The 27894-nt window shown below is 39.7% G+C and overlaps 1 long non-coding RNA gene across 4 annotated transcripts; it reads left to right on the top strand.

Annotated features, from left to right (window-relative positions):
• Nucleotides 1-247: 247 nt before the first annotated feature.
• Nucleotides 248-27399, top strand: LOC133569666 (uncharacterized). 4 transcript variants are annotated; one of them, XR_009809845.1, is made up of 5 exons: nucleotides 263-349; nucleotides 1647-1735; nucleotides 3548-3639; nucleotides 12017-12144; nucleotides 27178-27399. It is a non-coding gene; the product is annotated as an uncharacterized LOC133569666 (long non-coding RNA). The 4 variants fall into 4 exon arrangements; XR_009809848.1 differs by lacking the exon at nucleotides 1647-1735 and having other exon boundaries at nucleotides 248-349; XR_009809846.1 differs by lacking the exon at nucleotides 12017-12144.
• The last annotated feature ends 495 nt before the right edge of the window (nucleotides 27400-27894 follow it).

Here is a 27894-nt window from a genome sequence, read left to right as displayed (position 1 = left end):
TTGCAATGTTAATATTTCATCATTGATATATAAACTATCAGACTGCGTGGTCGGTTGTAGTGGGTTTCAGTAGGCCTTTAACCGCAACATGTATCTTATATTACAACTGTTGTTGAAGTGTGTTGTTCTTATTGCTTGTTATCTAACTAACATTATTAAATGTCTATTTGTCGCCATCATGTGGTCAGAGCAGGTACTACATCTTTGAGAAGCGTGTACTTTGAATCAAACTTTATTAACCGGAAGTCGCCTAACCCAAACCGAGAAATCTACTGTACCAGCACGTACTTTGTGGTGGTTATTTTCGAAGAAAAACTGCATATATATTTCGTTTAAGGTTGCATCGCCGGTATGTATCACAAGTTGAACTTTGAAACTTGTTTTTTGTCTAATATATTTCGAGCTAAATTTACGATTTGTGTTGTGTAATGAGATATTTGTCATGCTCATTAGCGATAATTTGCGATGTCATCTAGGATGGCGTCGTAGTACAAATTCACTTTTGTTTACCTTCTCATGCCTTGTAAGGTAGCATTACAGCATATATATGAATACACACTGCAAAAACTGAAATATAAGTAAGGTTAAAGGCCTACTGAAATTACATTTTCTTATTTAAACGGGGATAGCAGGTTCATTCTACGTGTCATATTTGATCATTTCGCGATATTGCCATATTTTCGCTGAAATGATTTAGTAGAGAACATGGACGATAAAGTTCGCAACTTTTGGTCGCTAATAAAAAAGCCTTGCCTGTACCGGAAGTAGCAGACGATGTGTGCGTGATGTCATTGGTTGTGGAGGTCCTCACATCCTCACTATGTTTACAATCATGGCCACCAGCAGCGAGAGCGATTCGGACCTAGAAAGCGACGATTTCCCCATTGATTTGAACGAGGATAAAAGATTTGTGGATGAGGAAAGTGAGAGTGAAGGACTAGAAAAAAAAAAGACGAGGGTAGTGGGAGCGAATCAGATGTTATTAGACACATTTACTAGGATAATTCTGGATAATCCCTTATCCGCTTATTGTGTTACTAGTGTTTTAGTGAGATTATATGGTCGTACCTGAAAGTCGGAGGGGTTTGGTGGAGCCTATCTATATTATTTATTTATTAATTGTTTTGACAATGGAATCAAATCGTGCCAATTATGATATTAATGGATTATATGATGTTTCAAATAAATTATATTGACTGATTGTTTTCAGCTGCTCACGTTCCTCCTGGTGGGCAACTTCCTCCTCGTATAATTAGGAAGACAGCACAGCTGGGCGCTGCCTTTTTCTGTCTGTCATACTGAAGGAGTGAGGAGTGATATAATGTTTTGCCACTAAATAAGTTTATTTTTGATTGTATAGAAAGTCAACCATGGTGAATATTTTTTGTTTGTGAAAATAAATTAAAATTTTGAATCTATAAATATCTCCGCGAGTGCTTATTCTGGAATTTAGTGCGTCATAAACCTCCTCCTCAAGACTACCCTGCAAACTTTATTTTTATTTTTTTGAAACGTTGGAACGACAGAGTGTGGTGACCGCCAGGTGTGGTGTGGTGACCGCCAGTGTCTCCGAGGGAAGCGACGTTTCTCGACGAGTCCAGGCAGCCGGGCTGAGATTATTTTTTTTTTCCTCTCCACGGTGTAAGCATCCAACAGTCGGGGGCGGCCGGTGGGAGGAGGCAAAAGAATCCGCAGCTGCAGAAGGAACGACGCAAGCTCTCCGCTCATGTCTACGGTAAGAGCCGACTTAATACCACCATTTTCTTACCGAAACTTGCCGGTTGACATGTGGTAGGTAACCATGTTCGCTTGACCGCTCTGTTCTGTAGTAAAGCTTCACCGTCATCTTTCGGGAATGTAAACAGAGAAACCAGGAAAGGCAGCTGAAATACACCGCTTCTCACCTACATCTTTCTTCTTTGACGTCTCCATTATTAATTGAACAAATTGCAAAAGATTCAGCAACACAGATGTCCAGAATACTGTGTAATTATGCCATTAAAGCAGACGACTTATAGCTGGGATCGGTGCTGGATCAAAATGTCAGCTATAATCCGTGACGTCACGCACACGCGATACACAGGATACTTCGCGCAAAATTTAAAATTGCAATTTAGTAAACTACACCGGCCGTATTGGCATGTGTTGCAATGTTAAGATTTCATCATTAATATATAAACTATCTGACTTTGTGGTTGGTAGTATCAATTAATCAATCAATGTTTATTTATATAGCCCCAAATCACAAATGTCTCAAAGGACTGCACAAATCATTACGACTACAACATCCTCTGAAGAACCCACAAAAGGGCAAGGAAAACTCACACCCAGTGGGCAGGGAGAATTCACATCCAGTGGGACGCCAGTGACAATGTGACTATGAGAAACCTTGGAGAGGACCTCAGATGTGGGTAACACCCCACGCCCCACTCCTTTGTCTCATTTTGTCCACCAAAAGTTTTATACTGTGCGTGAATGCACACAATTGAGCTTTGTTGATGTCCCCCGCACCCCCTCTAGTAGTGGGTTTCAGTGGGCCTTTAAGTGTTTTGGTCCTAAATGATCTCAGTAAGATATTACAGCTTGTTGCTGAGATTTTATGACCTATTTTGAGTAAAACATGCTTGAAACTAGAATATCAACTGATGCAGAGCTGTGTCATCAACACTCACATGCATAAAACTACATTTTTTAAGTAATAATTTCTTATTTCAAGCATGAAAAAAAATCATGATTTTGACACAATTGTGTCTCATAATCAAAACAGATGACAGCCAAAAGGACTTTGCTGTTTTATTTCCAATGAAACAATAGAAAATACATACCCTTATAGTAGTACAGTTGGCACAGTAGAGGAAACTGACAGTTCATATTTAGTCATTTAAAATGTGGCATTTCAAACAATTTTGAACAGAAATAGTTCATGCACATTCAGACAAATTCCTCAAAATTACATTTAAAAAAATGTTGGCCTGGGGCCGGACTGTATATATGCGCACTAATTGACTGAAAGATCACACACTTGGCGTGGATGATGTCATGTTATTGATGAAAAAATGCATTTTTAGACCATATGATTAGCCTGAGCGGCTAGGAGACCCCGAGAGTAACAAGCGTTTGCCTTGTTGCCTTTCAATTTAGAACAATAAATTCAATTTTAGTATAAGTTTGCTGGTTTTATGAAATGTAATGCCGCGCGCATATCATTATGTCAAGATAATGGCACTAGGATTGACTTAATTTAAGAATATTTTTCAACATATTGAGCAAAAAGGTCCCTTTTTTTCTACCTTGAAAAGTGCACTTGTTATTAGTTAGTATATACTTAATTTAAGGTATTTTGGGGTTCATTGAGGTTAGCTAATTTTACTTGTTTTGGAAAGTCTTGACAGCCAAATTTTCTTGTTCAATTGGAAGATAATTTTGCTTGGTTCAAATAAAATACCCCTCATTCTTGTATTTTTTTTTTCTTGTTTTGGAACACTGACTTTTTGCAGTGCATTTGCATAACATATGAATATATTGACTGTATTGTTTTTCTTTTTAGTTTCACCCTTTTGAATGTCAATAATCCTGCTGACAACGTAAGAAAGGTGTTAAACAGCCCTTGCATCAGACATGCACCCCTAACAGCACAAGGTAAGTGTAAAAAACCCCCAACAACGTTATGATTTCTACATTATCCGAATGTGCTTGTTCTATTTTTGAACAAAAGAAAACCATCTGAAGTTGCCTTTATTTTTAAGTTATCGTGCCGTGATTTGACCTGTCCGGCCCACTTGGGAGTAGATTTTTCTCCATGTGGCCCCCGATCCAAATTGAGTTTAAAACCCCTGTTCTAAAGAAACCACATAAAAACAAAAAAGTGTATGCATTCCAGGGAGCTAGTGATGGGTTGATGAGGCTTCATGTATCGTTTCGACCCATTGCAAAACTGTATCGATACTGTGTCACTAAATACTGACATCTGCTGGACATTAAAAATCCCTACAGGCAACCTATGGACCACCTCAACTGACACTGATTTATGACCTAGTATATACAATAATATAAACCAAATCATTGTATTTCATTTAGGATTATTTTATATTTTCATTTAAATAAAAATATATGTTTATCTTTTTTAGATAGTCAATAAATAATGTGAACATGATTGATTGAAACTTTTATTAGTAGATTGCACAGTTCAGTACATATTCCGTACAATTGACCACTAAATGGTATGCACATGTGTCATAACATGGAAATCTAATAGAACGTGTTGTGAATGAGGATACTTGTGGACTTGTGGGGGGGGTTTGCTGCTAGCGGGGTGTATAAAATAGTCAGGAATTGTCATGGATGCAAAGGATTCTGGGTATTTGTTGTGTTGCGTTTATGTTGTGTTACTGGGAGGATGTTCTCCCGAAATGTGTTTGTCATTCTTGTTTGGTGTGGCTTCACAGCGTGGCGCATATTACTAAGAGTGTTAAAATTGTTTATATCACAACCATTAGTGTACTCTGTGTCACCCAGTATGCCTTGCAGTCGTGTGCGTGTGTCTGCAGAAGCCACACACAACATGTTGCTAGACTGACAAGCAGATCGTACATGTTGTAGAAGGCGACAAAGCCAATGGCTTCATAGCACGCCCTAATACTTTTTAACTGGATGACTGGTAGCAGTCATTCTAGAGAATGTTCGCGTCTCCTATTGTCTTCTTCGCTTTGTGACACGGGTCCTAAATGGCTCTCCGAATGGTAAAGTATACCGATCCCAGAACCATGTATATCAAATATTTCCGAATGGTTCAACCGCCACCCGCCCGGATCTAATTAAAATCAATTTTTTCGTCATGTCCCCCGCCGACCCGCGGTTTATCCGCAGACTCCGCGGATGAGACCGCAAACCGCGCATCTCTAGTAGGTAGGTAGGTCTTTATTGTCATTGCAACAAGTACAACAAAACTTTGTTTTCAGCACAAACCTGTTCAAGATTAGACAAACAAACTGTGTACAGGGTTACAGAACAAGAACACTGATGGGTCGCCATAAGGCGCCCCGTAAAAGATGGGAAAAAGGTAAACGCTGGGGAAGGATGAGTAAAAAAAATACAATCCAGACTGGGCTCCTAAGGGGGCCCAGTTCGGAGTGAGAAAAAACCTCCATAGCAAATCACATATACATATTACAACAAACATCTTGAGATATCTAGCACCCCAATAAGTTTTTCAACGTGTTTAAATCGGGGTCCACGTTAATCAATCCATGGTAAAAAAGGTAAAAGGTTCGAGCTGGATTTGAACAAGTGCCCTAAGGAACTCAGCATGAACAACTACAGTCCTCTGCTCTACCAATTGAGCTATCGAATAGATTGTTTGTTGCTGCTTTTTAATGTAACCAATAGGATGTTTGTGTGGGTGGAACAATGTTAGAACCTTTGAGAGAACAGGATGAAACGACAAGGAAATTAACACAAATACCTTTTTTTCGGATATATGATCAAAATATTCCCACACGGTGGAAATGATCTCTGACGACGATAAATGACAAATGACAGAAGTGTGGCGATTCTGTTGACAGCAGCATCTCGTTGACAGATGCTCTCCCTTATAAACACAGTTTGGCGCACAGGTGCCAGTGCGACACAGTTCGCGTATCGGTCAGGTGACCAAAACAGCTCATGATCGGTCACGTGACTTTCTAAGAGCGGTACGCGCACCGACATAGGGTTTCGCTCTATGAGCTCGGCGCATGCGCTGATGCGTTGCCGGACCCATCACTACAGGGCTCCCGTCCAAAGGCAAAACCTAGTAACTAACTTCTAGCTGATTTTGAGAAAACAAAGGAAAAGCAATCTATCTCGATGCTTTCTTACAAAGATCTACAAAGTCATCAAACGTATAGATGTTTTCTTGAGCTTTCATTTTCTTGCCGATTGAGCCATGGACTGAATCTGCTCTCATGAACGTGTGCCCTTTCTCCAGGTATTTTATCACAATCTCGGGTGGGCCCCATTCTGCGTTTGCACATTGGGCAAGAGCCGTGTACAGCGTCCAGTTTTTATTTTGACCTCCACAGTTATCTGCCCAAAAGAGTATGCAAGGGGAAGAATCAAGAACAATACATTTAATGAAGGTGCTTGCAACGTCCTGGGCCAATCTTCCAAATATCCCCTCGTGCCATAATATCACATAATCAGGTTGACCGTCGGCCCCCATCCGTGCAAATGTCTCATTAAAGACAATAAGGCGACTGACAAAGAAGCTCCGATCGGTCCCTTGAGATACTAGGTTTTTCTGTTGTATCTACGCTGTTATGTGGTAGTTGCTAGGTCCTGCCATGCGCGTAACAGCTTACTTACGGAACAAATTACAATATCGCATACACTAATGTAAAGCAGATCACCTAGGAACTCCAAAATTACTATCAGCTCAGTTTTGACCAAAATTGCCTTTGGACGGGAGAGGGAGCCACCAGGTCGGAGCTGAAGAGCTGCTGGTTGCTGACCCCCGACCTACACTGTAACCGTTGTCCAATTTATCACACACAACAAGGCAAGCTCGACATTCAACACAAAGTTTTATAAGTTTCGGTCATGCAGTTTTTATCAGATTTTTGGGAAACCGATTAGCTGAAATCCTTAAAAGAGATGAAATCTTTTTGGATCCAGTTTGCACAAGATGTGTTTTGACATGTCATGTTTACTTTTGCCAAGAAACCACAGAAGCTTTTATTTATCTAGAGTGCTTCTTGACTCTAGTTTCCATGCTAACGGGAACTATTGTGTCTATATGTCTCGTTTTTTTGGCGCAGTGGGAGAGTGGCCATGCGCAACCCGAGGGTCCCTGGTTCAAATCCAACATAGTACCAACCTCGTCATGTCCGTTGTGTCCTGAGCAAGACACTTCACCCTTGCTCCTGATGGGTGCTGGTTGGCGCCTTGCATGGCAGCTCCCTCCATCAGTGTGTGAATGGGTAAATGTGGAAGTAGTGTCAAAGCGCTTTGAGTACCTTGAAGGTAGAAAAGCGCTATACAAGTACAACCCGTTTATCATTTTTTTCCCACTAAATGGCCTTCGTTTCTTTTCGATAACGTCGTCATCATCGCAATTGTCGCACAGTCTCTTTCTATCTGGGTGTATTACTGCAGTGTTTGTGTAATTAGCGGTGTTTTGGTGATGTCACAATGTCACCCGTGCAGAACCACACACGTAGAAGCCAGGCGTACCGCTCTTGTTTGAAAGACAATTAATAAAGGCCATTTTTTCTGTACAACATGTGCTCGCCAGATCCGTTTCAACACGGTGCCGAAGCGTTTTGGACCGCATCCCTGAGCTCTGTGCTTGTTTGTCTTTCAAAAAAAAAAAAAAAAAAATAAGACAACTATCCTCTTGCAGAAATCCCTCCAGTGTCTTTGATATGTGAAAGCCTGACAGTGGGACTGCTCCCGACTCAGCTGGTCCCCAGATGTCCGTGTGTGTGTGTGTGTGTCTGTGTGTACTTTTAGTGTGTGTCTGGGAGCCCTCCGTCTGAACCGAACACAGATAAGTGACTTCTCCGCGTAATTCCTAATAAATAAACCCCCGATGCATGCTGGGTTATGTGCGAAAGGGTGTGTGGGACGTAAAATCCGACGGAGCCAATCAGAAGCAGGTGGTGGTCGCTTATTGTGGAACAACTTTTAAGTTTAATTGTCGTGCAGGCACAGAAGGGGTGCTGGTTTTTGCGGTTGGAAGTGTTTTATTATTCCGAGGGCGGAATCAAAGCGCGGGGAGCATAATTATTTTAAAGGCAGACAATAATTGCCTGGTAATGGGTGGTGGGCAGTTTGCAGGCATGTGAGCTCACAGATGACAGCGTGACGGCCACATGAGGGAAGTCAGTCAGCGCCAGCACTTTGTGTGTTTTTTTGAGTTGGTTTGTTCAATTGTTTTTAGCACGGAAATTCTCCGAGAGCACAGTATTTGTTTTCGATGTCAATGCACTCATACAAAACCCAAAACCAGTGAAGTTGGCACGATGTGTAAATGGTAAATAAACACAGAATACAATGATTTGCTAATCCTTTTCAACCTATATTCAATTGAATAGACCGCAAAGACAAGATATTTTAAGTACTTAAGAAAACTTTGTTATTTTTTGAGAATATTAGCTCATTTGGAATTTGATGCCTGCAACATGTTTTTAAAAAGCTGGCACAAGTGGCAAAAAAGACTTAGACTTAGACTTCCTTTTTATTGTAATTCAAATTTGAACTTTACAGTACAAATAAGAACAACATTTTGTTGCATTATCTCTTGGTAGTGCAAACATAGCAAAAGGTGCAGATATAAATAAATTGATTACTGTACAGATAAATACATTGCGTTTTTTTACATGCGTCCATGTTTATGGATGTATGTTGTATTGTCTTTTTTATTCCAGCGAGTTAATCCAAAAGACTGAGAAAGTTAAGGAATGCTCACCAAACGCTTGTTTGGAACAACCCACAGGTGAACAAGCTAATTGGGAACAGGTGGGTGCCATGATTGGGTATAAAAGCAGCTTCCATGAAATGCTCGGTCATTCACAAACAAGGATGGGGTGAGGGTCACCACTTTGTGAACAAATGCGTGAGCAAATTGTTTAAGAATAGCATTTCTCTGTCAAGGCGTGGACTATGGTGTGGTTTGTTTTCCCATGGCGTGAAGGTACTGACATCTTTTACTTAATCACTCAAAAATTACCAAACAAAAGGGACTCAGGACGCAGCCCAGGGGGGAGTCGGTGCTCAGGGAGATGGCACTGAAGGTTTTGTTGCCCACTCTCACAGACTGGGGTCTGTCTGTGAGGAAGTCAAGCAGCCAGTTGCATAGAGGGCATTGCTCCAGTCGTCATTTTCTACGAACACCAGTTAGGAGTAGGGTTGGGTATCGTTTGAATTCGAACGATTCCGATTCCGATTCTTTGTTTCGATTCCGACTCCTGACGATTCTCAATTCCGATTCTTCTTGTACCAGGTAGTCCCTGGAAGGTGGTAAGTATTTTGGGTTGAGAGTTTTCACCATATCCCTGCAAACATAAACAAACATGTAATGTTGCTGTTACTGTTTAACCCAGTATCAATTAGCTTAGCTCTAACGTTATTGCTTAACTAGCCTAAATGTTGGAGAATCCACCTCTGAAAAGGGATGCAGTCTTTTGACTATGCGTGCAGTGACCTTTCTGTGGCACTCGTCCGTCTGTGGCACCGACATCTTCCCCATTGCCGCTACGGTGAACGGAGTACGCTGAGCACATCGCGGAGCCTGGCTAGCAGGCTGTAAATGAAAAAATACGCGGGCTAATTTGTTAGCTGCCTCAACGTTGGCGCAAAACACATGATTTATTGCATATATATTGTTTTACTTACCGAATTCGGACTGCAGTGCAGTCACCGATGTGCCAGGCTGGGCGTCGTAGCCGGAGCCAGAGGAAGAGGCAGAGGAGGACGGTCGGCGCAGCGTGTCGAAGACGGGACACGCATTTATTTGTACTCCATGAACTCGGAGGTGCTTCATCATGTTCGACGTGCACCCTCCTAAGCACGAAACAGTCCTGTCGCACGTCTTACATTTCGCCAATATTTCATTTTTTTTAGTTAAATAAAGCCACACTTTCGACCGCCGTCGCCCGCTTGACTGACTCGCTCGGCTACATAGGCTCGGCTATGCTAACACTTCCGGCAGTGGGCGCTTCTTCGTTGGTGTTCAGCGGCTTCTTCTTCCGGTCGGCGGACTGGGTAGCGAAACTAGTAATCGAAATTTAAACTTTTGAACGATTCTGGGAGAATCGCAAAGTTAGTCCCGGTTCCAATCGATACTCGATACCCAACCCTAGTTAGGAGTGGTGAATACTTCCAAATATGTGCCGGTCGGGCACAAATAAAGCCATATTTGTTTCACCAAGAAGATGGTTTGGGATGTGCACACAGGTGTGCACCACATCTTCTGTAATGTCGCTGCTGATATCCTTGTGACTTGAAAGATCACATTTTTAAAAGTACGTGTGATGTAGAAGGAGAAGTAGGCCATCTCCGTGTGACGTTTCCGGGCTTTGCAATCGAGGCTGAAGGCCTCCAGTGGGCCTTTTTCTCAACATCGAGGGGGGGGCGGCATGCTGATGAAAGCGGCAGAGAATGAGATGACACACCCTGTCGTCATAATTCGCTGCTTCATCATGAACAGAGGCATTAAACAACCCCCATAGAGATCCATAGGTGTCACCCGGCACCGTCACCTCAGGTGTTCCCCACACACACACACACACACACACACACACACACACACACACACACACACACGCACACACACACACACACACACACATCAATGGCGGCTTGTCACCTTGTCAGGTTTCTTCATCCACGCCGTGGCAGATCACACGCAGACGAGCGTGATTGATAACGCCAATCATCGGCGCTCCCCCACACTCCCGTGAAAAGACCTTCAAAATAAACGCATGACGGATTCATTTTTCGGGTTTCAATGGAGTGTTTTAGCGCCTTCACCCCCCACCCCCCTCCTTTCCTTTTTTTTTTCGGGAGTTCTAAAAAACAGGAGCTGCCAAGGCTGGGGAAACTCTCGGGTATTGGGGGGTGTTGGCGAGCAGACATTGGCTCGGTCGTGTCTCGCTGCATTCGTGAAGCTGTTTCATTAATGGCCTAGTCTCGTTATGAAGCAGCTGGTGTTTGTGCTCGTCCGTTAAGTCCGTGGTTCTCAAATTTGGTAAGTGCCGGCGTGAGAAGAGGTTTTAAAATAGTTAGCGCATGCTTACTTTTACCGCATTCCTTTGGTAAGCGCAGGAGTGAGAAGAGGTTTTAAATTAATTAAAACTTATATATATATATGTGTATATAAATACATATATATATATATATATATATATATATATATATATATATATATATATATATATATATATATATATATGTATTTATATATATATTTATTTATGAATATGTATATGCGTACAGTATATTTATATATATAAATATATATATATATTATCTATATATTTATTTATGAATATGTATATACGTACAGTATATTTATATATATAAATATATATATATATATATTATCTATATATTTATTTATGAATATGTATATACGTACAGTATATTAATATATATATATATATTCACACATGTTTATGTATATATATATATATATATATAGATATATATATGTATATATATATATATTTATGTATTTATACATATATATACGTACAGTATATTTATATATATATATATATATATATTATCTATATATTTATTTATTTATGAATATGTATATACGTACAGTATATTAATATATATATATATTCACACATGTTTATTTATATATATATATATATATATATATATATATATATATATATATATATATATATTAGTCTGGCCCATGGCCACATTTTTTTAACCCAATGCGGCCCCTGGGTCAAAAAGTTTGGGGACCCCTGAGCAAGGCTACCGGATTGGAAAATGTAAAGTGGCATTTTTAATAGCTTCCGATAGCGGAAAGGTTCTCCATCCTTTGTACCACACATCACGCTTATCGTCCATGTTCTCCCAGTTGTAACATAGTTTTACTTGCCACTTAGTTCACTTTACAAGTGGCACATGTTAGCCGTTGTGCAGTTCGCGTGCGGCACCAAACACTACAAACAAGATGTAATATCCGCTCCACTTAAAATGTCTGTGTCGCATTTTTGGGGTTTTCCGTGCGGCTTCGCTTTTAAACGTCTTCATACGGGGCTTGGCTCCATGCGTAAAACCCGCTTTAGTGAGCAAAGAGCAACCATCGGTGTTTAAAAAGGGTCGCTCTATGAGGTCGGTGGACATCAGCGTGAGTGGAAGTATGTCCACACGCTGTCATGTCACTAATGCTTTGACAAAAAACGGCGAGTGTCAGCGAAGTGAAAAACAACAGTTTACTCCGCTACGCTGTAATTAAGTGCATGAAAATGTGGGACAGGGCTGCCTTTAACCAAACATTTCTCTCTGGATGGAGGATTACAGACAGCGAGCGGGAGTGCGGTCTGCTCTGCCGTCTGCGCGCCACATGCGGGGCCCGCCTCTCTGGCCGAGCCATTGTTGCTGTCGTCGCCACGGGCTGCTTAGGCCCTGCAGCCCAGATGGGTGAGATGGTCACCCTGTATATGTACTGTATATTTATGTATGTGTGTGTGTGTGTGTGTGTGTATATGTGTTTTGTGTGTGTGTGTGTGTGTTAGGATCATATTCTGCAGTCTGTGCTGCCTCCCACAGGCTGGGCATGTTAGTGACGACCTCTTGTATTCCAGTATTGGCCAAGTTACTTCCAAAGAAGTAATATATCTACAACAGGGGTCACCAACCTTTTTGAAACCAAGAGCTACTTCTTGGGTACTGATTAATGCGAAGGGCTACCAGTTTGATACACACTTAAATAAATTGCCAGAAATTGCCAATTTGCTCAATTTACCTGTAATAAATAAATCTACATATGTGTATATATATATATATATATGTATATATATATATGTATATGTATATATATATATATATATATATATATATATATATATATATATATATATATATATAAATGGGTATTTCTGTCTGTCATTCCATCGTACATTTTTTTTCCTTTTGCGGAAGGTTTTTTGTAGAGAATAAATGATGAAAAAAACACTTAATTGAATGGTTTAAAAGAGGAGAAAACAGGAAAAAAATGAAAATTAAATTTTGAAACATAGTTTATCTTCAATTCCGACTCTTTAAAATTCAAAATTCAACCAAAAAAAATAAGAGAAAAACTAGCTAATTCGAATCTTTTTGAAAAAAATTAAAAAATAATTTATGGAACATCATTAGTAATTTTTCCTGATAAAGATTAATTTTAGAATTTTGATGACATGTTTTAAATAGGTTAAAATCCAATCTGCATTTTGTTAGAATATATAACAAATTGGACCAAGCTATATCTCTAACAAAGACAAATCATTATTTCTTCTAGATTTTCCAGAACAAAAATTTTGAAATAAATTCCAAAGATTTTGTAACAAGATTTAAATTTGATTCCAAAGATTTTCTAGATTTGCCGGAATATTTTTTTTTTATTTTAATCATAAGTTTGAAGAAATATTTCAAAAATATTCTTTGTCGAAAAAACAGACGCTAAAATGAAGAATTAAAATAAAATGTATTTATTATTCTTTACAATAAATAAAAAATACTTGAACATTGATTTAAATTGTCAGGAACGAAGAGGAAGAAATTTAAAAGGTAAAAAGGTATATGTGTTTAAAAATCCTAAAATCATTTTTAAGGTTGTATTTTTTCTCAAAAAATGTCTTTCTGAAAGTAATAAGAAGCAAAGTAAAAAAATAAATACATTTATTTCAACAAGTGAAAACCAAGTCTTTAAAATATTTTCTTGGATTTTAAAATTCTATTTGAGTTTTGTCTCTCCTAGAATTAAAAATGTTGAGCAAAGCGAGACCAGCTTGCTAGTAAATAAATAAAATTTATTAAATAGAGGCAGCTCACTGGTAAGTGCTGCTACTTGAGCTATTTTTAGAACAGGCCAGCGGGCGACTCATCTGGTCATTACGGGCTACCTGGTGCCCGCGGGCACCGCGTTGGTGACCCCCGATCTACAGTCATTCCAAAACAGTTACATATATTAGAATAATGCTATCTCTTAACACGAATTATTTGGAGTTACATTGACAAAAAATACTGCATAATTCTCCCTTAAAGGGGAACATTATTACCAGACCTATGTAAGCGTCAATATGTACCTTGATGTTGCAGAAAAAAGACCATATGTTTTTTAACCGATTTCCGAACTCTAAATGGGTGAATTTGGCGATTTAAACGCCTTTCAATTGTTCGCTGTTGGAGCGATGACCTTTCACCCGTGACGTTACAATGGGAAGCAATCCACCATTTTCTCAAACACATTACACACACAAGTCAAATCAGCTCTGTTATTTTCCTTTTTTTCGACTGTTTTCCGGTACCTTGGAGACATCATGCTTCGTCAGTGTGTCGTCGGAGGGTGTAACAACACGATCAGGGACGGATTTAAGTTTTACGTGGAGTGTGCATCGATTAGCACGGCATACTAATCGATGCTAACATGGCAGAAATGGCAAGAATGTGTGGATATCCTGCAACACTCAAAGCAGATGCATTTCCAACGATAAAGTCAACGAAATCACAAAGGTGAGTTTTGTTGATGTTATTGACTTATGTGCTAATCAAACATATTTGGTCACGGCATGACTGCCAGCTAATCAATGCTAACATGCTATTTAGGATAGCTGTACATTTGTAGCTATATTTGCATCCAGCCTTACCCTCCACCCAAATTTAATGCCAAACAAACACTTACCAATCGACGGATTTAAGTTGTTCCAGTGTCAAAAGATGCGAAAGTCCCTTGTTTGGTCTGCTACGACAGACATGGCACAGAGATGTATGGATACCCTGCGACACTCAATCGTTGGTTAGAAGGCGATCGCCAAATAGCTTCAATAGCTAGTCGCTCAATAGCTTTAGTTTCTTCTTCAATTTCGTTTTCGCTATGTGCCTCCACACTCCAACCATCCGTTTCAATACATGCGTAATCTGTTGAATCGCTTAACTTGCTGAAATCAGAGTCTGAATCCGAGCTTATGTCGCTATATCTTGCTGTGCTATCCGCCATGTTTGTTTGTATTGGCATCACTATGTGACGTCACAGGAAAATGGACGGGTGGATTTACAGATAGCGAAAATGAGGCACTTTAAAGCCTTTTTTCGGGATATTCCATGATGAGTAAAATTTTGAAAAAAACTTCTACAAATAAAATAAGCCACTGGGAACTGATTTTTATTGGTTTTAACCCTTCTGAAATTGTGATAATGTTCCCCTTTAAGGTATTTTACGTTGTTTATTTTTATTTTTAAAAAGACGACACTGCTCTAGTGTTGTTCCCGATACCAATATTTTGGTATGGGTACCGGTACCAAAATGTATTTTTTAAACGTTTCTCTACAATTCTTAGAAACATTTTTAAAGTGATTTAGAGACGGAATAGATTCCTCTCATTGACTGCCTTGCTAGCCACCTAGAACGAGCCGACTAAAACAAGTTTGAATGCAAAAAGAAAAACTTTTTGTCTTTTTTCTCTCATAAGGATTGTGAACGACGAAAATAAAAAAATAAAAGTGCAGTTTCCCTTTTAGGCCTCCATCTTATCTCAGTACCATTATAGCTGGAGCTACAATGTCTGATAATTGCTCAGTATTTTTCAGCCAATAGCACACCAAACAAGTCAGTAGTGTTGTCCCGATACCAATATTTTGGTACCGATAGCGATACCAAAATGATTTCGATACTTTTCTGTACTTTTCTAAATAAACGGGACCACAAAAAATTGCATTATTGGCTTTATTTTAACAAAAAATTCTTACAGTCCATTAAACATATGTTTCCTTCGATAATATATAAAAAAAATCGATATATTATCGAGTCGTGACCCCAAGAATCGATAGTGAATCGAATCGTGGGACACCCAAAGATCCACAGCCCTAATATATATATATATATATACACACATATACATATATAATTCATATGTATGAAAATGTGTGTATATATATATATATATATATATACATATATATATATATATATATATATATACAATTCATATGTACATATATATATATGTATGTATATATTTATGTATGTATATATATATATGTATATATATATATATATAATATGTATATATATATATATATTGTCGCGGTTACTGTGGTTTATACGTTATATAGTCCTCAATATCGGGGTAAAGCGGAATATACTTTAGGTCAGGAAAAAACATAGAGGCTATTTCCACCTACAAACCAAATATTTTGCTGCAGAAATGATTGGGACACAGATTTTGACAATGGGGGGGCTGGATGACGTCACTAGCCAGAAAATATATTTTAGAATGACTTTAAAACTGTAACAGCACAAACGAGCCATCAAAAACAAATGCCAGGGTCATTTTAATATTTGCAACGATACCTATACCTATAGTGTTAATCAATCAATCAATCAATGTTTACTTATATAGCCCTAAATCACTAGTGTCTCAAAGGGCTGCACAAACCACCACGACATCCTCGGTAGGCCCACATAAGGGCAAGGAAAACTCACACCCAGTGGGACGTCGGTGACAATGATGATCCAGTGGGACGTCTGTGACAATAATGATTATGAGAACCTTAGAGAGGAGGAAAGCAATGGATGTCGAGCGGATCTAACATGATACTGTGAAAGTTCAATCCACAATGGATCCAACACAGTCGCGAGAGTCCAGTCCAAAGCGGGTCCAACTCAGCAGCGAGAGTCCCGTTCACAGCGGAGCCAGCAGGAAACCATCCCAAGCGGAGGCGGATCAGCAGCGCAGAGATGTCGAGGCGGATCAGCAGCGCAGAGATGTCCCCAGCCGATACACAGGCAAGCAGTACATGGCCACCGGATCGGACCGGACCCCCTCCACAGGGGAGAGTGGGACATAGAAGAAAAAGAAAAGAAACAGCAGATCAACTGGTCTAAAAAGGGAGTCTATTTAAAGGCTACAGTATACAAATGAGTTTTAAGGTGAGACTTAAATGCTTCTACTGAGGTGGCATCTCGAACTGTTACCGGGAGGGCATTCCAGAGTACTGGAGCCCGAACGGAAAACGCTCTATAGCCCGCAGACTTTTTTTGGGCTTTGGGAATCACTAACAAGCCGGAGTCCTTTGAACGCAGATTTCTTGCCGGGACATATGGTACAATACAATCGGCAAGAGAGGATGGAGCTAGACCGTGTAGTATTTTATACGTAAGTAGTAAAACCTTAAAGTCACATCTTAAGTGCACAGGAAGCCAGTGCAGGTGAGCCAGTACAGGCGTAATGTGATCAAACTTTCTTGTTCTTGTCAAAAGTCTAGCAGCCGCATTTTGTACCAACTGTAATCTTTTAATGCTAGACATGGGGAGACCCGAAAATAATACGTTACAGTAGTCGAGGCGAGACGTAACAAACGCATGGATAATGATCTCAGCGTCTTTAGTGGACAGAATGGAGCGAATCTTAGCGATATTACGGAGATGAAAGAAGGCCGTTTTAGTAACGCTTTTAATGTGTGCCTCAAAGGAGAGAGTTGGGTCGAAGATAATACCCAGATTCTTTACCGTGTCGCCTTGTTTAATTGTTTGGTTGTCAAATGTTAGAGTTGTATTATTAAATAGAGTTCGGTGTCTAGCAGGATCGATAATCAGCATTTCCGTTTTTTTGGCGTTGAGTTGCAAAAAGTTAGCGGACATCCATTGTTTAATTTCATTAAGACACGCCTCCAGCTGACTACAATCCGGCGTGTTGGTCAGCTTTAGGGGCATGTAGAGTTGGGTGTCATCAGCATAACAGTGAAAGCTAACACCGTATTTGCGTATGATGTCACCTAGCGGCAGCATGTAGATGCTGAAGAGTGCAGGGCCAAGGACCGAACCCTGGGGAACTCCACACGTTACCTTAACGTAGTCCGAGGTCACATTGTTATGGGAGACACACTGCATCCTATCAGTAAGATAAGAGTTAAACCAAGACAGGGCTAAGTCTGACATACCAATTCGTGTTTTGATACGTTCTAATAAAATATTATAATCGACGGTATCGAAAGCAGCGCTAAGATCGAGGAGCAGCAACATAGATGACGCATCAGAATCCATCGTTAGCAATAGATCATTAGTCATTTTTGCGAGGGCTGTCTCCGTCGAGTGATTTGCCCTGAAACCGGATTGAAAGGTTTCACATAGATTGTTAGACGCTAAGTGTTCATTTAACTGCTCCGCAACAATTTTTTCGAGGATTTTTGAAATAAAGGGAAGGTGAGACACCGGTCGGTAGTTTACCATGAGGTCAGGATCGAGGTTAGGTCTTTTAAGAAGAGGATGAATAACCGCTTTTTTGAATGCTAGGGGAACAGTGCCCGAGGAAAGTGATAAGTTTATAATATTTAGCACTGATGGACCTAATAATACAAAGAGCTCCTTGATCAGTTTCCCAGGAAGAGGGTCAAGTAAACATGTTGTTTGTTTTATTCCATTTACACGTTGTAACAATTCCTCTAATGTTATTTCCTCAAAACGAGAGAAACTATTTTGGAGGGCAGTATCCGCCGTATATACAATCGTGTCAGTGTTAATAGAACCCCGTTGTAGCTGGGACGCATTGTCTTTAATCTCCTTTCTAATGACTTCAATTTTCTTACTAAAGAATTGCATAAAGTCATCAGCTGAGTGGGTGGAGCTACTGGAAGGAGTCCCTTGTTGGGTTAGCGATGCTACCGTACTAAACAAAAATTTAGGATCGTTTTTATTACGGTGGATGAGATTTGAGTAATAATTAGCTTTAGCTAAGGTAAGCATGCGTTTATAAGTTATTAAATGCTTGATGGTGCACCTCAAGTTTAGTCGTGCGCCATTTGCGTTCCAGCTTTCTGCATAATAATTTCTGAGCTCTAGTTTCTTCTGTAAACCACGGGGTGCGCTTTTTTGGAGCCTTTTTTAACTTTAGCGGTGCTATGTTATCAATGGTTTCGCGCAGGGCGTCGTTAAAGTTGTTAGTGAGGTTATCAATAGAGCCCACATACTTTGGGAATGGTGCCATTACCGAGGGCAGTAGGTCAGCAAGAGTTGTCGTTGTGGCCGTATTAATGTTGCGGCTGCTATAGCAGTTATTATTATTATTAGTTTGACGAACATGCGTCTGAACCTCGAATTTTATAAGGTAATGATCGGACAATACTTTAGTATACGGGAGTATCATAACTTTGGAAGCGGTGATACCCCTGACAAGCACTAGGTCTATCGTATTACCGTTGCGATGCGTGGGTTCATTTATTATTTGTGTGAGACCACAGCTATCAATTATAGTCTGGAGCGCTACGCACGGTGGGTCCCATGGGGTATTCATATGGATATTAAAGTCCCCCATTATGATTATATTATCGGCGTGTGTCACTAGATCAGCAACGAACTCTGAGAATTCATTGATAAAGTCCGAACAGGGCCCTGGGGGGCGGTAGATAACAGCCAGGTGTAGAGGCAGCGGTGTGACAGACCTCATAGTAAGCACCTCAAACGATTTATATTTATTATTTATGTTAGGACTAAGACCATTGCCGTCTTATATTCTTGCCTAAACCCGCACTACTTGGTGTTGGGTTTTTTTTCTCCAAAAGTTCACCTTTTTTGGTCTCATTTTTAGAAAAAAAGTGGTCAGAATGTGAGTTTTGATAATTACACAACCTGTCTTTATTCACTTAAAGGCCTACTGAAACCCACTACCACCCACCACGCAGTCTGATAGTTTATATATCAATGATGAAATATTAACATTGCAACACATGCCAATACGGCCTTTTTAGTTTACTTAATTACAATTTTAAATTTCCAGGGAGTTTTGTCTTGAAAACGTCGTGTAATGATGACGTGTACGCAAGACGTCACGGGTTTTAAGGAAATATGAGCGCTGCACACACACACAGCTAAAAGCCGTCTGCTTTAACGGCATAATTACACAGTATTTTGGAGATCCGTGTTGCTGAATTTTTTGCAATTTGTTCAATTAATATTGGAGAAGTCACAGTAGAAAGATGGAGTTGGGAATCTTTAGCCTTTAGCCACACAAACACATGGTGATTCCTTGTTTAAAATTCCTGGAGGTGAAAATTTACTATGGATCAGAGCGCGGTCAAGTGGACATGGATCCCTACCGAATGTCAACCAGCAGGTTTTGGTGAGAAAATTGTGGTTAAAAAGTCACCACTTACCGGATATCAGCTGAGCTTGTGCCGTCCGTACAGCTGCCGTCGATTACCCTGAGACACTGCGCGTCAACACACCCGTAGACGTACACCTCTGACTATCAGGTACTATTTAACTCACTAAAATACTAGCAACACAATAGAAAGATAAGGGATTTCCCAGAATTATCCTAGTAAATGTCTCTAAAAACAATTGCGTTTTTATTTTTTTTAATTATTTTTTTTCATCATTTTTTTTTTCTAGTCCGTCGCTATCAATATCCCCAAACGCGAATCTTTCATCATCGCTCAAATTAATGGGGAAATTGTCGTTTTCTCGGTCCGAATAGCACTTTTTGTTGGAGGCTCCTATTAAAAACAATGTGAATATGTGAGGAGCCCCCACACGTGTGACGTCATCGTCTGCGACTTCCGGTAGAGGCAGGGCTTTAACACCGAAAGTAGCAAACTTTATCGTAGATGTTCTCTACTAAATCCTTTCAGCAAAAATATGGCAATATCGCGAAATGATCAAGTATGACACATAAAATGGACCTGCTATCCCCGCTTGAATAAGAAAATCTCATTTAAGTAGGCCTTTAAATACATTTAATAAATCTGTCAAGTTCCTCTTTACATCATAGAGTAAAAGAGAGATGATTTGAGTCATATGCGATTTTCTTCAGTGGATAATGATACATCATTATTTATAATAATATCTGTTATTATTAGTGCATCTACTGGGGGTTAAGCCTCCCCTCTCTTTAAAACCTAGTGACGCTTCTGGTTGTAATGAAGGGTCCTTGAATGCACCACAATTATGTACTATGAGATGCAAAAGTGAAAATTAAACATAACTTGCTGCTACATATAGATTTATAAATACCATATAGCGGCAAGCTATCTGTTTCCGAAGCTGTTGGAATGTCTACTGGTGTCAGGGTGCTCTGGTCCTTCTACATACCCTTCGTTTTATCGACCGTACCACGCCGGGCGCTTCCACCCAGCTCCACCAAGTTCTACAAATGAGACATTTATTGAAGAGTCAGTCGACATGACTCTGAAGCAAGTGCCACTATTCTGTCACCAGGATTTTTCCAGTGATTTAGCTGAGTTTCCCCCCCCCCGAAGAAGAATGAATATGGGCTCTGCCATGGTGTCCTGGCAGGAGCAGCTTGTAAACAGTCGACCATAATCACATGTGCTCCTGCGCGCAGACATGACAAGGCTAATCCCTGCCTGTCGAAGACGCACCAAAAAAATGTCTGGAGCGCATCGGAGGTCTGGTTGGGTCGTGTGTGCAGTGGCTGGGAAAGCAGCACAAAATGGGGACAGTCGTGCTTGAGGCCGGCAGCTTGGGAGGTTCTTGACCTCTGTGCATCCTCCAAAATAGAGATGTCAAATTTAGCAAAAACCCAGCGTCTGCTTTGTTTACCAAAACATTCCAAAACAAAGTCTGGCAGATTCCTAAGGAACGTAGATGGGATCCCAACCAGGCTCGGGTCCAGTTCTGGGGGTCGAGTCAGGTAGGACGGAGGGGTCTGAGGGCGCTTTGAATGCGTCTGCTCAGCAGCCTGTTGCCTTTGTTTGGAACTGCGGTCCTCTTCTGGAACATGGAACCAAATTCCTTTCCTCAGTCCCACAATGGGAGCGAGCTGCCAGCGTCCCTGGCAAGGAGGCCCCCTGAACGAGGGCCAGTTCTCCTGCTCATCCCACAAAGTCTTTCATGTTCCCAAACCGCAGCCTGAGCGAGGCGCCTCGGTTTCAACAGCAGCAGACCGGCATATGTTTGCCTAATTCCTGAGACATGATGGCAGTGGTCTCCCAGCCGCAAGAAGACAGCTTTGCTTTTTACACCCTCCTGCACTTTTATTATTATTTTCTGCTGTTGATGACTTCCAATACTTACACACCACATGTTTCCTCATTACACACGGAAGACCCCAAAACCCCTCTTCCCCTACTCGGTTAGCTCTTTCCTCACAAAATGCATTGCTAACACAGGACTGCAGGGGGAAAACACTCACATGTGTAAGCTTTAATAAACCTCATTTAAAAATATCTATTTTATTATAGGGTGTTACAATCGCCACTTTTATTTTAGTATTTGTTTTCAATAATTGTATTTAATTATTCAAATTGTAATTTGAATAATAACAAACAAAAAAACTAAATTAAGAAAAATAAATGTATATATATACATATATATGTATATATACATGTATATACATATATATATATACATATGTACTGTATGTATACATATATATATGTATTTATATACCTTCAAGGTACTCAAAGCGTTTTGACACTATTTCTACATTCACCTTCACCCATTCACATTCACCCATTCCTAACCCTGACCCATCAAGAGCAAGGGTAAAGCGTCTTGCTAAAGGTTACGATAGACATGACTTGGATGGCAGGGATCGAACGAGAACCTTTAAGTTGCTGGCACGGCCGCGCTACCAAACGAACCACGCCTATATATATATATATATATATATATATATATACACACTATTTCCACATTCACACATGTGTGTGTGTGTATATATATATGTATATATATATGTATATATATATATATATAATATATGCCAGATTATTGTTTTTTTTTTTAATTTAATTTTAAAATTTTTGAATTTGGATTAATCATGATTAATCACAAGTGATTACTCGCTTGCATAATTAATTAATTGCCAGATAATGATTAATTAATTAGGACCCCAACATATGTACAGAAACACACTTTTATTGACAGAATGTTTGGCTTGTATGGCTCTCTCAGTAAAAAAGGTTCCCGACCCCTGGTATAGCGGTTTAGGTAAAATAACTTGCAGATAAAATAAATTGCATGATTGATCCAAGTGTGTAAAATAGGAGGAATTACATTCACAGTGCGGCTTTCTTTCGTCCGGGCTTGGGAAAGTTTGCTGGGAGAATCGACAGAACCCTGCAAGTTGAATGCAGGGTTGTAGACAACCACAACATATATCATCAGGTATACAGTACTGCCACACAACATTATACAACAAAACAATCAACATTAAAAATGCTTTTCTTATGATTATACTGAAAGGATGGGGGACAAAATGTCATAACTTTGTCAAAATCTAAGAAAAACAGGTTGATATTGAAATATTAATTAAAACTTATTAAAATTATTCTTACTAATCATATACAGTACTGTACAACAAAATTAAATCCAATATATCCAGACTAATACAATTATGAAAAAGAGTACAATTCATTAAAAATACTGTATATGCAACAGGGGATGCTTACAAACATCAGTCGTTTTACCAAGCAAAGGTAACACGCAAGGACATTAACACATCCGATACGTACGTAGGATTAACCGAAGGAGAGTTTAAAGCCTGATGGATTAATCACAAGGCCTCCTTTAGAAACCAAACCTTGCGGAATTCTACAGAACTCAGTAAGCACATTTGGAATCTCAAAGACAATAATGTTGAATATTCCATAACATGGCAAATTCTTGCATCCAGCACACCTTACAACAGTGGTAATAAAAGATGCAACCTACGCTTAAAAGAGAAACTGTTTATTATATATCACCCAGACCTGTCATCACTCAACAAGCGCAGTGAAATCATATCAGCATGCCGTCACAGACGGAAATACCTTCTAGGTAACACATGAGCCAATCATCACGCCCCTATGCCTGCCTGTACCTACCCACTCTGTGTTCTATATAAACCATTGTATGTGAATTCGTCCATTAAACTCTCCTGATGATTGCGGGAAACCCTCATGAAACAGTTCTATAGACATGAAGTAGTCTTGTGATTTTTCCCACACATACATATTGCGCTCTACCACGGTATCAAGCACGGTTCTCTGGATAATCCAATTAAGACATATATATATATATATATATATATATATATATATATATATACAGTACAGTATATACATATATCCAGATTAGTAAAATTTTGAAAGAGTACAATTCATTAAAAATACTATATATATATGTATATATATATATGTATATATATATATATATATATATATATATATATATATGTATATATATATATATATATATATATATATATGTATGTATGTATGTATATATATATATATATATATATATATTAGGGGTGGGCAAATTAATGCGTTAATTACAAGTTCATTAAAAATACTATATATATATATATGTATATATATATATTAGGGGTGGGCAAATTAATGCGTTAATTACAAGTTAACTCATCAATCTATTAACGCCGACAATTATTTTATCGCACATTTGCGTATGTTGTTTACATGCTTTTATTTTGTTAACGCTTTTTCTTAGCAAGATGGCGACGCCCGGACGTCGAGGGGCTCTTGGTAAAGATGGAACATTTGGCAAAAATACAGCGTGGTCACTCCGGGATCACTTACGACCGCCAGACAATTCTGAATGTGGATAAATCGGGCCGTATTGGACTGAATGACGCGTGCTTGCTAGACCGGCTAGCTAGCATGGGACTACTTTGTCGGGTGCATCCAGCGGCCTGTGAAGCAGCGGAGTATATGTGTTGTCTGTCTATTTATGAATATTGCAGACGAGGAGTGTTGGCTGAGTTCTTAACGTTTGCTTTCAGAGCGTGCATATCACAACATACAAGATGCCGTCATGGCGACACAACCTATACCGGACTACCGCGCATGCTCGTCACTCCTGTTGCATGCTGGGTAGGGTAGTTCTTTTTTTCCCTGGCTCATAACATCACAAATAGTACCATGTATATGCGTTCAGTTTATCAAAGCACCAAGCAAACAATCGGAAAATTCCCATCATATCAATTCCTAGATATGGTCATGATTGTTTTAAGTGCACTACGCAGAATAAACACAACATTATTAATATTGCTACTACGGATAATTTGATCAAAAATTCCCTAAAACAGCCCACTACTTGTAATATAGGTTTTTTAAACATAAGATCCCTGATAAAAAAAATGTTTCTGCTGTTACCTCAGAAATTGCCTGTTCAGATGTTATGATTGTGGCTCAGAGATTTGTATGTAGATTATATTTATTTTCCATAACAAACAGGATAACTTAAATACCCTGGCAGTGGCAATAAGCTTAAATGTTTGTATTCACATTTTTTGAGTTTATTTTCATAAAATATGCTATTTAACTGCTACTGTTTAACAAGGACTGATTTGAATTGTGTTTGCACAACAAATGTTTTGGCGCTTTTGTTCATGTGGGAGAATATTCCAATAAAGGTGCACAACACACTACTTTTGAATTCATTATTGGGCTTTGCGTATACAATACAGTTAATCGCGATTAATCTGAGAAATAGTGCGATTAACCTCGATTAAAATTTTTAATCGTTGCCCAGCCCTAATATATATATATATATATATATATATATATATATATATAGGGAATAAGCGGTAGTAAATGGATGGATGGATTTATATATATATAATGGTAAATGGGTTGTACTTGTATAGCGCTTTTCTACCTTCAAGGTACTCAAAGCGCTTTGACACTATTTCCACATTCACCCATTCACACACACATTCACACACTGATGGAGGGAGCTGCCATGCAAGACGCTAACCAGGACCCATCAGGATCAAGGGTGAAGTGTCTTGCTCAGGACACAACGGACGTGACGAGGTTGGTACCAGGTGGGGATTGAACCAGGGACCCTCGGGTTGCGCACGGCCACTCTCCCAACTGCACCACGCCGTCTATATATATATATATGTATATATATATATATATATATAGCTATGTATATATATATATATATATATATATATATATATATATATATATATATATATACATACATATATATACTGTATATATATAAATACATATATATATTTAAATATACATATATAAATACATACATATATATATATTTAAATGTTTTTATCAAAGGTATTTTATGACATATACACTTATACATACAGTATATATATATATATATATATATATATATATATATATATATATATATATATATACATGTATTATATATATTTATTAAAATTAATATTATCATTATTAAATCTCACCCTAGCAATAGTTATTATATTGTAAAAAAGAAAAGTCAAACCTGCCATCAGCGGGCTGACAGATTGCGGCCTGATGTGATAAAAGTCAGGATGTGTCTCATCAACACCCGGCAGTGTTGCCCTTCTTGAACTTTTCTTCACACTTGCTGGCGCCTCCAACACCCTCACATCCCTCACTTTAATGCTATCCCGGTGATATATTAATATTGTTTTTAGGAATTATAAAGGCTGAAAGTAATCGGGGCCATGAACTGGATCTTTCTCAGCACCGCATGCGTCCCCGGGAGTAAGAGGCAGAGCCAGAGTCGTCAAATAGCGACAGTTTGTCACAGCCCCTCGGCGCCCATAGCACTTAAAGTCATCTGGACGACACGCCGTGAGCTGTCAGTAAAACTCCGATTTGGAACTTCTCTCGGGCCACGCTCCCTGTGACCTTCACACAAGTGCATCTTGAGCTCAGGCAAACATGGCGATCTAATTAGCAGTAGGAAGTTTGGCGTTTATGTAACACCGTGAACGCTTTTTGAGCAGCAACCGCTTTTTACTGTGTCAGGTCGTGGTTGCAGACAGGAACTCAGCACTTGGCTCCAAATGTATCCATACACGTTGCAGCCTCCCAACGCCCTTATACTCACTCCATCACCAAGTTAAGCAAGTCCGAGGACACTTTTTATCCGATATTTGATTCGATCCCCCTTTTATTAAGATGTCAGATTGTTCTGACTTCCTAGGTATTGACCAAGTGACACGTGAGTGACACCTGGTACTCACTTCCTCTGCACTGTTGTGTTAAGAGCATAGGGGAGGCATAGCTCGGTTGGTAGAGTGGGCATGCCAGCGACTTGAGGGTTCCAGGTTCGATTCCCGCTTCCGCCCTCCTAGTCCCTGCCGTTGTGTCCTTGTGCAATTCACTTTACCCACCTGCTCCAAGTGCCACCCACACTGGTTTAAATGTAACTTAGATATTGGGTTTCACAATGTAAAGCGCTATATAAACAATTAACTTCACTAAGAGCAATTGTCCAAAGACCCTCCCCAGCAGAGGTCTTCAACAGGGGGTCCGCAGAGGTACTGCAGGGGAGCACTGAAATGTTTTTTTAAAAATATATATGTGGAGAGACGGAGCCGACAGCAGGCTAAGATAAACAGTGGTCCTGCCCAAGATGGCGGCCAGGAGGCGGAGCATGCAGGAGAGTGGAGAGGCGGGGCATAACTGGAGCGACACTTCAGCCATTATAGTCAGGTGCATAGATTACACACCTGCTCTCAATCCCTGCATCTTCTCCTGCAGCATAAAAGGGGAGAAGGAGGAACAATCGGGGCAGAAGTAGGAGATGAAACTACGGACAACGAAGACCACGAGAGCGACTAGATCGACCCAGAGCGAGATGAGCCCCCGCGAAAGACACAGCCACCGGCCACCGAAAGGTGCGCTGCGACGAGCAGTAGGAGAGGGCGCGACCGACCGGCAAGAAAACTCATTGATTGAAATAATAAATGAGAGTCAACCCTGCTACCATAAGTCTTGCATCGATCGCCACTGCAACCCACACGATGACAGCTGTAGACCTGTCACAATATATTTTTATATTTTTCCATGAATAACTTTAAATATGCATGAGATTTGAACCATCACATTATTATGTAGTCCAATAAATGCTAACATATAACATAGGTCATTATATTATTATATTCATATTAGCTATTTGTCAGTGTTATTTCACGATTTACGTCCTAGTTTTTAGCGAGAAATAGTGCTGTAGTTGTCAGCTAACGATTAGCGCGTTAGTTTCCAGATAGCGATAAGTATTCTAGTTGTCAACTAGCGAATACAACCGTACAGTAGCTGTCACCTCACGATTGACACCTTATTTGCCACCTAGCGAGTAGGGTACTATTTGCCAGCTAGCAAATAGGGTACTAGTTATCAGCTAGCAACTAGTGCTCTAGTTTCCAGCTAGCTATTAGCACCCCAGTTGCTGGATACTGATTAGCGCTGTAGTTGTCA

This window comes from Nerophis ophidion, linkage group LG02 (assembly GCF_033978795.1).
Source record: "Nerophis ophidion isolate RoL-2023_Sa linkage group LG02, RoL_Noph_v1.0, whole genome shotgun sequence".
In the NCBI taxonomy this organism is placed as follows: domain Eukaryota; kingdom Metazoa; phylum Chordata; class Actinopteri; order Syngnathiformes; family Syngnathidae; genus Nerophis; species Nerophis ophidion.
The sequence above is the reverse complement of the archived record's forward strand: the minus strand, read 5'-3'. Positions and strand labels throughout refer to the sequence as shown.